The 15,171-nt window shown below is 38.3% G+C and overlaps 1 long non-coding RNA gene across 1 annotated transcript; it reads right to left on the bottom strand.

The window, feature by feature from the left end:
* Positions 1–11,784: 11,784 nt before the first annotated feature.
* LOC114154824 (uncharacterized) lies at positions 11,785–14,000 on the bottom strand. The gene is made up of 3 exons (XR_003597629.1): positions 13,876–14,000; positions 12,969–13,011; positions 11,785–12,180 (listed from the first exon to the last, which is right to left on the bottom strand). It is a non-coding gene; the product is annotated as an uncharacterized LOC114154824 (long non-coding RNA).
* Positions 14,001–15,171: the final 1,171 nt, after the last annotated feature.

The raw sequence follows: 15,171 nt of genomic DNA, 5'->3' as shown, positions 1-15,171 counted from the left end.
CAAAGACGAGTTTTAATCATCATCTTTCTGTCACATTTTGGGTCAAAGGTGTAGAATTAGAAATTGTTTGTTAAATTCAATAAGTCGACAAAACTTTAACCTGCAGATTTGGTAGCAAACCAGGAAATTCTGCATGTAAACAATGAATTAGACTAAAATGTTGGGAAAGTTTTTCCTTCTGAGCAGTCCGTCTCCATTTGCTCCTGACGTTACGGTCTTCAGAAAACGGCCCACTCCACCATGACAGACGTCAACAGGATTTACGTAAACTCCTGTAAAGCTCGTCAAGAACAACTGATCGCCTGATATCACTTTTATTTAGTCGGTTATGTTGTAAAAAATTTCATGGGCTGCTGCATAAACAGACCAGGAGGCAAAGCAAAAATTTACTTTATCATAAACGTTTTGATTAGGAAATCAGACGGATCACATCGTCTATCACCAGCTCTTGGTGTATTTGCAGATTTGCAGTGAACATTTTTTACAAGGTAAGAAGATTAGCATTCATAGGCTTATTACTGTAAGTGTCACTATGGAGAAAGTAAGCATCTAATCTAATTTTCCTTCATATTCCAGTATTTCCACTTACTTTGACAGTACCTTTTCCTTACCCTGAGTCTGAGTTATTTCCAACCACAGTTTGTTTTCTGAAGGTCCTTATATTCCCTCATTAATGTATCAAACAAGTTTCTATATTTTATAATCTCTTCCATGTGACGTTCTTCAAAATTTGACTGCATTTCCTCCACAAGATGGCACCGAGTCTCAACCTCATCAGTTTGCAGTAAACGATGGTTTTCAAGCATTTTACTGTGCAACATGTGGATCTAAAAATGTCTCCACTGGGCGTGAGGTGAAAAACGCCGAGAACTAAATTCATCTCAGTCACTTCAGTAACAACTGACCAGAAACTTCTTGTCTGAATCCAAGTAATTCAAAGTTTCTTCCTTTGAAACGTAGTTTTAATAATCCTATTTGTGAAACGCAACAATTCAAGCACATTTAATACTCTTTAAAAAATAATAGAAAGATGTCAGACTGCCTTTTTTTAACCAGTAAACTCATCATTGTATTAAAAATTGGTTTTCTATGAAATGAATAAAGTCTTGTAGATGATTAAAAGTCCTTGAATCTGATGCCCAAGTGTGCAGAAACATCATTAGCAGCAGAGGCTGACGCCAGCTGAACTCTTAGTAACTCCTGTCACCGAGCGTCAGGGGAAAACACGTTCGGCCGCCGAACAGAGCGACTCCGACTCACTTCATATAATCAATACCAACAGATCCCAGAGCCCTGCGCTCCTCTGAGACTCCAGCATTTACATTTTGATTCAGGTCCTGGATGAAAAGAGGAGGCAGTCATCAGAAAAAGAAAGGTTAACTCTGCGGCCTCCTCCTTTGGTTCAGGAGATGAAGGCTGGTTTGATCCTCCTCTCAACCCGGCCGCAGACACCCGGAGCATCACAGATAGTTTGCCTTCGTTCTCTCCGACAAGTCCGAAGCACTTCTTCTGATTCGTGGCTCGCTGATGGCTTGTCAATATATAGATTCCCCCTGAAACCCCTCTCTGTATTTTAGTGAAAAAAATCTAGTTTTCCATTACTCTCTGGCCCGACAACGGTACCTCGACCTTCTGCACCTGTAATTATTAAAGACAGATTCCCGGAAAGCAATCAACTTGCCGGCATTTGTATCTTTGAGATCTTAATAAGCCGAAAGAAGAGAGCGGAAGATGAGCAGAAAACAGGAGAGAAGGGAAAGGAAGAAAATGGAAAAACAAAGAGGTGGTTTGGTGAAATAAGTTCACAGAGAAACAAAACAGAAGAAAAACAGCAGAAGGAGAAAAACTGCAGAAAATCCAAAGGAAAGAGTGGAACAGCTCCACAAATGGAGTTTATTTGAAAGATATAATTAGGATTTTCTGTGTTATTTCAAGTCAGTTTATGTATAGAAGCCAAATTCACAACAAAAAATAATATATTTTATTTATAACGCCTTTAAATCTTTAGATCCCAAAGGACAGAATGTCCTATAAAGGCACTTTACCAAAAAATAAATAAAAAGTTAAATCTGGCTTAACCAGGTTCTGCTGGAACTGAAACACTAAACTATTCCTGGATTTATCTGACAACCAGGAACTCAGCAAAATCCAACAGATATGAATGTTTATAGATCTGAGTCAACAAAACCCGTTTAGTTCCATCAGAATCTGACCCAGAAACATCACAATATCAGCAAAACATGATCAGAACAGCAGCAACTTCAACAAGAACATCTTTAACTTAAAAAATTAAATTTTAGCAACATTTATCTAAAGCTGCATTAGCATTATGCTAACCAGAGCAGCATTAGCATTACTCATTCAACCTTTATTTAACCAAGTAAGCTGTTAAAAATGACAATCAGGCTAACCACAGCAACACAAGCATCAAATAAACAGCAACGTTCATAACTAATTATCAGCAAAAACAAATGACTGTAGCTGAAAAACAGCAGCGCAACATGTTGGGTAAAACTGATAAACCACTCAGAGGACCAGAAGCTGCAGCTTCAGGCCATCTGGAAAATCTTTCCCTCTACCGTTATCAACTTTATTAACTTTATCACCATAGTGACACAAAACTTTCCAACATTTTCTATGGAAGGTCGAAAGACAAATTCATCGTTGCTGATTATTTTTCCGATTGGCTATTTACCGACGTTCTCCTCCATCTTGGGGACTAAACAAAGATGGAGTCTGGTTCTGGACTGCAGGGGAAGAAACACTTTTATGTTCATCGTTACCACGATGCAACAATTTTTAAAGGTTGTGATTTTTTGTGATAAAATCTCCCGGAAACTTTCCCACTGATTTATTTACCATTTGGCCACTGATTTCCAACTTCAAACGTGTTCAAGTTTTTATTTTAAATGTTAACGTCCTTCTCTAAGTTAGTTCTATAAAAGGACATAATGTAGATTAAAACTGCTGAAATATTTCCAACATGTCTGTTTTCATCTGTAACCAGAGTTTCTAAGAGCAGCAGTAAAAAGCTTTTTAAGCTTCACTGTAGTGAAGAAGTTTTAAAGTGGGTCAAGAAGAAGAAAGTACATCATGTGATCGTTTCCCCGGCGATTCAGTTTCCCAAAGGAAATCCCAGGAGACGGAAGAAGGCAGAACTCGGATTATTACTGGACCCTCTGGGTTTGCAGGTAAAACAGGGTCAGACTGTTAGGGTTTAAAATAGTTATTAACATTTTTTGTTTTTAGGTCAACTTACAAAATAATCTTCAAAATCTGTCAACTAGATAAAAAAATTATAAACTTCATAAAATTCTACTGAACGAGAGCAGCGATACTTTAAATATGAACCGAAATCTTAACTGAAGTTATTTAAAGGTTTAATCAATATTAAAATGTATTGATTATGGATAATTCTAAGACTTTTTAGATTTACAAATTAAACTAAATCTGGTTAATAATATTAACTAGCAGGAATAAAATGGTAGACGTTTGTTCTGTAGGGAGGAACTTTCATGGGTCCCAGTTGGCTGCTGCAGATTGATGCTGCAGCAACCGACTGGGATTGAAGAAAAGAAAAAAGAAAAGAAAGATGGAAAACGATGCACTGGAGATGGTTGATGGTCAAGTCCACTCCGCAAAGAGCCGGCCGAGTAGTTGCACGTTGAACGTTCACGTTTCTGAAAAACTATGAAGAAGGATTTGTTCTGACTAAATCTGAAGTCTGGCGAAGACGTTCTCTATAATCTGAAGTAAAAGGTCGGATCTGAGGTCTGTGTGTCGACAACCTTCAGAAATAACAGCAGCATCAAGTTTTCCAGGGGCTCTGGTTGATCCCTTCTGGTTTTCACCAGATTAAACATGTTGATTGTCGTGTGATCTGGAAGGAAAGATGATTTCTGAGACGAGATTTTTTTCTGTCCGATACTCGTCTTCAACGATCTTCAAGACATTTCCTCTGTGGGGATCAGATATAATATTTTGTACCCAATTCCTGACATTTTAAATGTGACTTTTGATCTTAGTTGTGGTCACCCAGCATTCATACACTTGATATGAAACAATCATTGCAAGAAAAATCAAAAATGACCATAAAATACATCTCTAAAAAAGCTAAATAATAAGTTCAGTTCAGTTGATGGATGATCTTTTCTTTCTTCAGCAGCAGTTTTTCATGTTATGTCACCAAGAAAAATGTTGGAGCCGTTTTCTTTCCCTCACAGTTTGTTCTTAGTTTCATTTAGTTTCTAAAACTTTTTTATTTCCCCCCTCAGAAAGCAGAAATCAAAGAACTTTTCTTCCTTTTCTGTCTTTGCAGTTTCCCCAGCCTCTGGAGAGAGATGAACTTTACCGGGTGTCCTTTCACATCCTCGTCTTGTCAGAGCAAAGAGAGAAAACTTTGATGGAAAAGGTCTCCCTCTCTCTGAGAAATGAGGCCTTCACCCCGTTTATTGCTGAGCCGCGGCGTTTTCGCGCTCTGGACGCTGACAGGAAAAGTGTCAGGCCAGTTTCTGATGTGAATTTGCATCCCTCAATGACGGGTGACAGAACCGAAAGGCCAGGAGAAAACCGGCCCATCGATCGGCGCGCGGAAACTATTCAAAGAAACAGATGAGAAGAAGGTGCAGAGGGCTGGTCGTACCGCGGCTCCATCCCGGCCTTAAAGAACAGAACTTCATTAAATTCTGCCACTCTGTGTTTGTATCAGGGCGACGAGGAGGGGAGGGGCGGCGCTGATGAGAGCTGGACCGCAGCTTTACCACAGAGCAGCTATTAACTGGGCTCCGGCACTACCGGCCATCTCCTGCATGCACAAACAGCAGGTTGTCACGGGTCGTTCCCACGGCGACGACACCAGGAACACCTCCAGGTGAGGAGGGAGCCACACATGCTCAGATGCAAGCAGTCAGGAGGCAGCTGGAATAAAAACACTGCCAACAGCAGGACGCTCAGGTGGAAACGTTGGTGTGTTTCCAGTTTAAACCGGATCATAAAACCAGAACTACAGGCTGAAACGGTTCCTGAACGGGACGTACAGGATGATATCCGACTTCTTTGGATAAGATTACAGAGACATTAAGGCGTAAATGTCATAATTTATAAAAAGACTTCTAATAGAGACTTTTACGTTACATTTCATGTTACAAAACAGCAAATAATGTCCAATACATGTTAGTTTGTGGAAACGTGAAATCATAACTTCTGAACAGCAGGAGAGAATCTGTAGAAGAACTTTAACACGAACGTGTCCAGAGCTGAGGACAGTTTTGGAGCAGTTCAAGGAGTCTTACACATCAGCAGGTCTGAACTGATCCATGTTGTATTACCTCCTCTAGCCCAGTTCTCCCCAACCTTTTTATTACCGCGGACCGGTCAAGACTTGGCAATTTTGCTGCGGCCTGGGGGAGCAAGGGGGGGCGTCAGATAATGCTTCTGCATGTTGGTGTTCCCGCTAAAGACTTTGATTTTCTTGCTCCGATTTTCCCTTTACGACAATCTTACAACGTCCTGCAGTGAGTGCTGTGATACGTGGTGCTGTGTTGAATATGTTTTACTGAATTTTCTCCTGGAATCGGTTCTGTGGTGTGTTGCTTCTGCCGTGTGTCTGGACTCACGAACCGACCGAACCTGTTGGACTTTTATCGGCTCTGTGGTCACAGAGGTTTGGAAAATCGGCCCACAATCCTTAAATGGTGTGAACCAGACCTAAAACTCACAAGCTCCTCTCCTCTCGTCTCTCCACTGCCCTAACGCTCTCTGACTCTGGTCGCTATGGTAACGTTTACATATCCCTTCAAAATAAGATACAGATGCGCCACAAAAACGAACATTTTACTTTGGTGAAAACTTTAACTCAGGATAACGACTAATGGAGCCCTGAGCTTGTTTCTCTGCAACCAGACGGTCCATCTGGGAGAGATGAGAGACGATGAGACCGGAAGTGTTGCTGATGCTCCGGGTTCTTGGTCTCTAGTGGAGAAGCAGCTTGAAGCTTCATTTCCTCATTAACATCCGGTCACCATATCATGCAGAGCTTGGACTGTGGGAATCACCTGCCGGGATAAATCCATCCTCCTGTCTCTTCTCTGGGCCTTTTCCCTTCACAAAGAAACTTTACAAACAATCTGATCCGTTTCTGACTCATTTTGCTGCTTGTGGCTCCATGTTGGCGGCAAGACGGAACCGAGAGAGTCCAGTTAAAGGATTTTCAAAATAAAAGATCCTCCAGACTCAAATAATACATAAAATGGAAATATTTAATTATTTCTTGTGCGGCCCGGTACCAATTGGTCCACGGCCCGGTACCGGTCCGTGGCCCGGGGTTTGGGGACCACTGCGCTATATAGCTCCATGTTGTTCTTTAAAAAATTTACTAACTTTTTAATTTCCACTTGAACATTGTTAATAATAAAGATCCCAAAGTATTAATACAGCTCTCCTAATTTGGACACTTGAGTTTTATATAAAGTACAAAACTTGCAAAACCCACATTCATTTTAAAAAATTAAATAATAATAATAATCTTTGTCCATCCTCAAAAATCTGTGCCTTGGATTAATGTCTGACTTTTAATAACTTTTTTTATTGAAAGTATTAAATATACTTTCAATATATTATTTTCACAAGCTGCATTCCCATTACATATGTGTGCAAATCTTTGCTGATTTTCTGTTAATGTTGAAAAAACTATTTTGTAATTCCTTGTTTCCTTTAAATAACAAGCAATTAAATAATTAAATAAGAAACAATAAATAAATCGCCGCGCCATCATCCTCCAACTACTTCCTGTCATCTTCTTCTTCCTAGTTTGCAGCAGTAGTAACATTTGGTTGTTGATCATGTGACTGGTGATGCAAAAAATTGTTTCTATTGCAGTTTTGCAAAATAAACCAAAAAAAAAAAAAAAACTCACTTCATACTGGCGCCAAGACTTTTTGTCAAAAAACAGGTTTTGTCAAAATTGGCGTTTTTTGTGTTAAGCGAATTTATTTTCAAAATGTCTTTTGTAATTATACGGTAACACAGTTAAAGTTGGACATACTATAATTTATGTGCTTCCATATAGTTTGTGTTTCTTGCACTCCTCTGGTTCCATACTTAGAACCAGCTAGAAGTAAAGAGTGATTTTTTACAGTGCGTTTCCTCAGACAGTCAGCAGCCGTGCGGCGCTGTCACACTTCATCAAAGCTCCATCACCAATGATAATGTGACCCGACCGACTCAGCACCGCCGCTTCCCGCTGCCCAGAATATTGGCAAGTGTCAGATAGCCGATAGATTTATGTATGCAAATGAGGCGGATCGATGGCGTCTGCCACGGCCGGAGATCTACAACCACGCCGCATCGCCTGGAATATTTCCTGTCAAGTAAAACCGGCGGCAGAGCAGAGAGAGTGGAGAAAAAACCTGATATGAAAGGAAAAATGATTTGAGGAAGAAGAGAGGAAAAGTGGAGATTTGATGAAGAAGGTTGACTGTCAAGGCGACGGCAGCCGGCCAATCATCAGGGGGAATAAATCAGAGCTGGGCTGTCATTGGAGGAGCAGCTGAGTTTTACACGAGATTACGGATTCATGAGGATTAAATCTGGTCATACAGGAAACAAATCTACTGTTACTGATAAAAACTGAAAATATGATTCACTGAAGCTTTTACTACTTTCATTTACTCTGTTCACGAGTTTAGGCAGCATTAACGTACAAATTTAAAGTTTATTTAATGTGTATCTGATTCTAATTGTGTTCATTTTTAAGATGGTTTTAGCAACTGCCAAAAAAATAAACTTTCTTTAAATAACGCGGAAAAATTTACATTGTATGATGTTGACTATATGTGTAACAACAAAAACAAGTTTTAATTTATTTTAAAACGCCATTCACTTTTAGTTTTATTTCTATTTTAAAGACACCATTACCATCTACAATAACTGAAGAATTAGATTTAATGAGTTGTTACAACGTTTAATTTTCCTTTGGGAATAATACAGTATTTTTTAATTTTATCTACAAAAAAGTATTTTTCTTTACAAAACTCCTTCATATCACAAATCTGTTTCATAAATAAACTTTTCTAGCAAAATGTTACAAAATAAATGAATTTATTTAGTGTGGACAGAAAATAGATACTTAAAAAACAATCAATAATTGGCCTATTTTGTAATTAACCTACCCCAAATAAATAATCTAAATATATAAAAAAAATAATGACTTATATAATAATTATTTTATCTGTCTCTGTTCATATAACCCAGTGGAGCCCAAAGTCGGTTCTGGAGGCCCGGCATCCTGCATGTTTTAGTCTCTCCCTGGTTTAACACACCTGGACCCAATGATGTCTAAGAAGAACATTGACCTGCTGAAAAGGTTGTTGGTACCAGGGAGAGAATAAAACATGCAGGATGCCGGGCTGGGCCTCCAGAACCGACTTTGGGCTCCACTGATGTAGACATATTGCAAAAAATAACTACTGATCCCTAAAAAGTTGTTCTGAAACCTAAAAAGGTTTTTATCTGCGTCCCATTAGAGTTCAGAACAGAACAGGAGGAATGAACGGGTCGGGTTGGGGACGGGTGAGGCGGGGTGACAGAGTGAGGCGGGGTGACAGAGTGAGGCGGGGGTGACGGTCGCTTGTCGGCGTGGCAGCCGCCGCCGTGTCACCGCCTCCCCGTGGGAACCGGCCGTCAAACGGAAAGGTTGTCTCACATCTGCATAATCATTAAAACGGCGACAGAAAGTCATTCTGGGAAACAATCAATGTTGTTTTAAAGAGCCTTAAAAAAACAAAAAGACCTTGAAAAAAGGCTGGAGGTGTCTTAAAGAAGATTTAGTGTCTCATCCCGACGAACGGCAGCGCTGGCAGTTTTACCGGAGACACAGAACCGCCGAGGGTTTTACAGAAACACTGGATCCAATTTTATTTAACAAGACGGGAAACAAAGACTCTGGATCAGTTTACCTGCTAAACAGATTTAATTATTATGAAGGATGCAAAATACATCATCTTGATAACATCCTTTATTCTGGACTACAGCTGAGCCGATGTTGTTTGGAAGCAGTAAAGTTTGTCCGTCTGATTAAAGCTACATGAGCTAAGCTAATTTTGCTAGTTCAGCAGTAAATAAATATCGCTGATATTTATCTAAGTATTACACAGAGGTGGGAAGAGTACTCAAATATTGTGACTGGAAAAAAGTTGTATTGTACTTCTATTGTTAGTTCTAAGCTTATGGCTTGTTTATTGTTGTCATAGCAACTCTGTAGCAACTGCCTACCAAGATGGCCGCTGCCATCTTGATCACAAATGCCATCAGGAAAATAGTTACCACTTCAATATGTGGCACTAAAGCTGGATACGTATCCGGTAGTTTCTAAGGCATCAGAACTTTCACGTCGCATTTCATCCATTTTTTCATGAGACATTCGTCTTAATTCTTCACCTCAATGATTTGGTTTTCTTAGCTTCTTTCATCTAATTAGCTTGTGGTGATACCGTCAGCTCTGATTACTGAATAAGTTTAAAACTGATTTGTAGACGGCGTCCGTCATTATTACTGCTGTGAACAGAGCGCTGCAGCAAACGGTTCACACAAGTCTGATGCTGTCGCTTGGCGGAGCCACAGACGGACTTAGTTTTATAACTGCCTGCAGTTCCAGTTTATTCATATATTTTATTGTGTTTTTCCTTCATTGTTTTGGCCACATAAGCAAAGAACAAAAACTTCAACACTAGTCTCAGAAGACGAGAGACGGATGCAGCACAACAGAGACAAAATGCTTCAAACAAAAGAAAATAACAAATACTTAAAAGTAGCACAAATAATTAAATAAACCTGATTATACCAAATCATTGGTACATAATGTTAATGTGTAAAAGAAAACACATTAATTCATATTTATATTAATATTAAAGTTTTTGTAATGTAAACGCAGATAACACAGTTTTACCTCATAAATGTCTCAGAACCAGAATGCCTGTTAGCAAATGATTAGTTTTTATTAATTGGGCCAGAAACTTTTCAGCACTAAGAAAACGCTGTGAAAAAAGTTGAAACTAAATCAGAACTAAATTAAAAAGTATGAAATCCTATTAAATAAAAATAGCAGATAACGGTGACACAGGGAAGAAGAGGAACATAGAAAAAAGAGGAAAAAGAACAAGAAATAATAAAAGAAGTGATGAGGAAGCAGAGGGAAGGAGAGGAGGTAAGGAGAGAGTCCTCCTCTATCAGCAGATAAGCGGCAGAAACAGATGAATCCTATTGGCCGGAGAGCCTCATCCAGCCCCTTATCTCCTCGCCTCCATGAACTCAGGACACATTTCATAGAAATTTGCGAAATCAGGAAAGCCGTGTATCGTGTCATCTATCACCGGGCGACGCCGGCCCATACATCCTCCCAGCTTCACAATAAAAGCCACAATTGACATTTTTTTAAAACGTTTCTCAACAATTATGCTGCAGCGGCTTCGAAGCAGCTTTCAAGGTCGAACAAAACTTTGAGGAGTTTAAGTTTCAGGTCCAGAATGAACAAATTTACAGATAAGCAGCCAGGCAGTCGGGACGAGGAACTTGTTACGGAAAAACTTACGATGAAATTAAAATAAAGACAAAAAATTTATCTTATTGTTTGAATTCCCTCAAACGCCAAACAATCAAACGGTAAACTGACTTCATGAAATAAAACCATCATTAACCATCGGCTCTTTCTTCCCTATAAACAAGATTGTTTTACTTTTAGCTACAGAAGCCCAGAAAAGACAAAAGTCTCTAAAATGGCTCTTTGAAGGATAAACTGGGTTTTTTTTGTTTCTTTTTTTGCAGCGTTTTCATTGGCAGTCGGCTAAAGAATGATTCTTTTATTGGTCGTAATCAGAAATGTAGGCTTTGAAAATATTCTACATACTGAACTTTTATTGAACTTTATGCTCAGTTTTAAAATCTTTGGGCTCGTTCACAAACAGCCGGGTGTTTATAAAAACAAATATTTCTGTCACATTATTTAAAATACAATATAATTCACACAGGATCGGTTTCACAAAAGTTTTCATCCACATGAACCTGCACAACTTTAACCCTAAGCGTTGTTTCACACATGCCAAACCCGTAGGGGGCAGTGTAGCACAAAGCTAAAACCTGTCAGCAAATCAGATTGCTTCAAAACAAAAAACTTCCTGTTAGGAATTAAATCTGGAGGATCATTTGTGCAGACAGACATATGGGTTGAACTACTTTTAAATATATTAGAGCATTAAGTTAATAAAACACAAGATAACTTTGAAACCAAGTTTCTTTCAGTTGGGTCTGAATTATGTGGAACAATTTAAACAGAATGCAGATTACATGTATTAGAGGAAATTAATTTTCAGATTCCTCAGTTTTTTTATTGTTTGATTGATTTATATTTTTATTATGAATCTCCTTTCTGCTCTGACTGCTGGAGGTTTGTCACTGTCTCCAAAAAACAAACAAAAAAGAGTTTTTAGGTTTGGTGCTAGTCGCTATTTTGAGCAAAACAGACACTAGACTGAAAAGTTGCTAAATATTGTTGACCCATTAAAGCCCCTCTGCTCATCCCCACACCTGGCCACGCCCCTCAGAGTCAGGGGGCGGGGCTAAGCTTTCATAGCAGGGTTAGTTATACTTTAATAATTTATTCATTTAAAACAGATTTTTGAGTTTTCTCATTTTCTTGAGTGGAAGAAAAAAAATAGAAAAAACTACATTTTTTTTACAGTGCTCATGAGTCTGTTTACAACTTAAAAAATGCTTTTGAATTTACACTTTTAAGCAAATGTACATTATAAATAATTAAAATAATTAAAAGCCTGAAACTTTGGTTTATGCATTTTAATTTGGATAATGTTTGATTTTGTATTTGTTCTCTCCAGAGATGAACTGAGAGGCTAAGATCACTTTATTCAGCGTTTCCTCTCTGGTCTTAAGCAGAACCTGGTTTGCTGTTGCAGTAAAGTCTGGATCGGTTCTGATTGGCCGTTTGAATGTGTGCTCTCGGGTTGTGCATGACAAACTGGTCCAATTCCAGGCGTGTCGGGACGCCGAGCTGATATTTGTCTTGCTGGTGTTGAAGATGTTTTCCCTCCTCCTCCTCTTGTGTTTTTTTTCCTTTTTTTTAGTTTTCCTGCAGATTTAAATCGGCTGGAGGGCCCGCGGTTCGTTCCTCCTCTGACAGCGCAGAAATAATTACAGTTACAGACCGGCTTGTTGTTATATTAGCCCTCTTATCAGGCTGCAGAGGGGAGTAGTTGATCAAGCGAGGTCACTGTATCCTGACCACAGCACAACAGCTACACGGTTATTTGGAGATATGATAAATAAAAGCTGCAACAACACTCTTATCAGCCTCTGAGTGCTTTTTGTTTCATTCTCTCTGCTCTGTGGCCGTGTCTCCGGAGAAAACAGGGGAAAGTTAACAAAAATCTGCAACCATCTGGTGATTAACTCCTGAGCTAAAATAACAGATGATTTCTCTGCATGATTTTAAAGCTTCAAGCTGAGAAAGTGTGCTTTCAGCATGCATGCGAGGCTATTTATTTATTCCCCGACCCTGTCAGATAGAGTGTGAGGTTGTGTAAATGCAGCCACATTATTCTAACAACGGGGTCGCAGACAGCAGCGCAGCAGAGAGCAGAGATAATAGATGCACCTACATTATCCTGAGGTGGCGGGGAAATTGAGAGGTGAGGAGGGTGAGCAGAAAAGATGTGCCTACATTATTAGAAAGCCAGATTGATAGTGACGGAGGTCGAGGCTGAGGGGGTAAAAATAAATACATCTACATTATTCTGGAGTCATGTGAGTGCGAGAGGTTAGGCTGAGCGAGAAAAACAGATGCAGACGCATTATTCTTTAGTCAAAGTGAAATTTTTAGAGGTGGAGGTGAAGCTGGAAAACTGCATGAACCATTACTCTTCGGTTAAAGTGATAGTGGGAGGTTAAGGATGCAGCTTTACCTGCTTTATTCAGAGCCTGGAAGAGCCTGGAAGGCTGAGGCTGCTGGATGAAAGAAAACAGACAGTTATTACAGAAATCAGTTCATTATTAATTCAGTTTATTGATACAGAACACATTCATAACAAATGTTGTCACACTTTGCTAAAAACAAAAAAGACTTCCATACAAAAATTAGGACCAAGTATTTAACTTTCTACTACTTAATTACATACATTACTTGTATATATCTTAATGTGTACATTTTTTTATTCAACTAATTGTTTTTTGTTTTTACATACACAGGTTAAAGTCTGTGCTTATTAATACCTATAGTAGCATCAATGCACACTTTCCAGAGATAATACTGGCTAGCTAGTACTAAATGCTAACTGCTAGCTAACTTATGTTTAGTTAATGATGGATGAAGAAGACAATTAACCAAAACACATTAGTCGTTTCATGGAAATTTGTATATTAAAGTACTGAAAGAGTTGAAGTTTAGAGTTTAGCCATATCAAATATTTGTATAATTGATGCTAAATATTAAATACTAGCTTGATAATATCATTGTTTAAATTATTTTATCAGTAAAATTCATGCTACATAAATTAGCAACAGATACTACAACTAAAGGAAAATCATAATGCAATGTCAAAAATATGTAGAAAATGCTAAGGGCGAGTAATTAAAATAGTTTAATGAGAGTAAAAATGCAAATAATTTCAAATGGTCACTAAAGTAAATGACTGATTTACAAATAAACAAAACTATTTTGAATATTGTTTTTAGGTCACGACGAGGCAAAGTGCTTAAGTTTAGTCTGGAGTCTGCATGTTGAAATTCAGACTGACATGCAGCGTTAATAATAATAACTGTTGCTCAGGACGGTTTTAATAAAGTCAGATATGAATTGTGTTGTGCAGAAACCTTCAGCATGAATATGACAGCTAGTCAATGTAGCGACAGCCACAATGCAAACTACCACAGCGGCAACTTTCTGACAGCAGTTTGAGCTCAGATATGCAGAGCTGATGGGAAACCGGCTGACAGCCTGGGGAACCGATTCACATTTCCAGTGTCAGGACGGCGAAAAATAAAGAGCAGAACACAGGTGACACTCAGAGAGACAAAAACACAAACTACAGTAAAATATCTACAAACTGACATCTTACACAGTTAGAAGGTTAAAACACCTACTGTAGTTCACATTTATGTTTAATAAACTCCTCACAACTCTGTTTGTATATTCATATATTAAATAAATAAAATTATTTAAAAGTTAATTTATTTCAGTTACTCAAACAAGTGAGGTTTTTATTGTATTTAAATTTAGCCTTGGGTTAGAAACATTTATCAGAGTCAAAATAAAAAAACTTAAAATAAGATTATTCTGATCTAATAACCTGATTAATTTAACCTGATCAGTTTGACCACCTGTAATAAAGACGCCTTTATTACTGGGTCCATTTTAAAAGCACTTTATTAAAAACACTTTACTGAGCACTGGTTGCACTTTAAGCAAAGATTTGTACATCAACAGAAGTTTCAACTACTGAATATTTAACTAGCATGTCGCCATTTGCAGACGTGGGTTGATTAACCAATTTACTTTAAATCAAACGGAATTAGTGTCGTTTGCGCTGCTATCATTTTAAAGATATTAGTAAATGTTTCCAGAGGTTATCGATGGTCAACCAGACCGTCTACATTCACAAAATCAAACAAATTTTGTTAATTAACGATGCGACAAATATTTTCGTTGCACAAATAGCAAACTTAATTTATATCAATTTTGTTTGCTTTAAACTTTTTCATCTTAAAAATTATCAGCACAAACAAAAACTTTCGCTGCACAAACGTTTGACACCAATTTCGCTCAATTAGAAGAAAATTCAAACGCTCACCGGTCTTTTCCGTTTCCTCTCCAGGGTGTTTGGGCAAATCTTTCCCCAGGGATACGGGCAATATTTATTGGTTCCGGGACAGGAAAGGTCCCGGGATAAAATTGTGGGCAAGTTTCATAACTGCGCTTGGGTGTAAGGCTAAACCATAAAATATTTATAAACGGGATAATGTGTATATATTTGTATTTGTTAAAAAATTGTATAGATGTTAGTTGGTAAACTCAAACTCAAAAAAAATCTATCAACAGCTAAATCTGACATTATCTACAAAGGAGTGTTTTATTAAAGCATTAAAGGTCAAACAAATACTCAGAACACA

This window comes from Xiphophorus couchianus, chromosome 12 (genome assembly GCF_001444195.1).
Source record: "Xiphophorus couchianus chromosome 12, X_couchianus-1.0, whole genome shotgun sequence".
NCBI lineage: Eukaryota > Metazoa > Chordata > Actinopteri > Cyprinodontiformes > Poeciliidae > Xiphophorus > Xiphophorus couchianus.
This window is presented reverse-complemented; position numbering and strand designations above follow the sequence as displayed.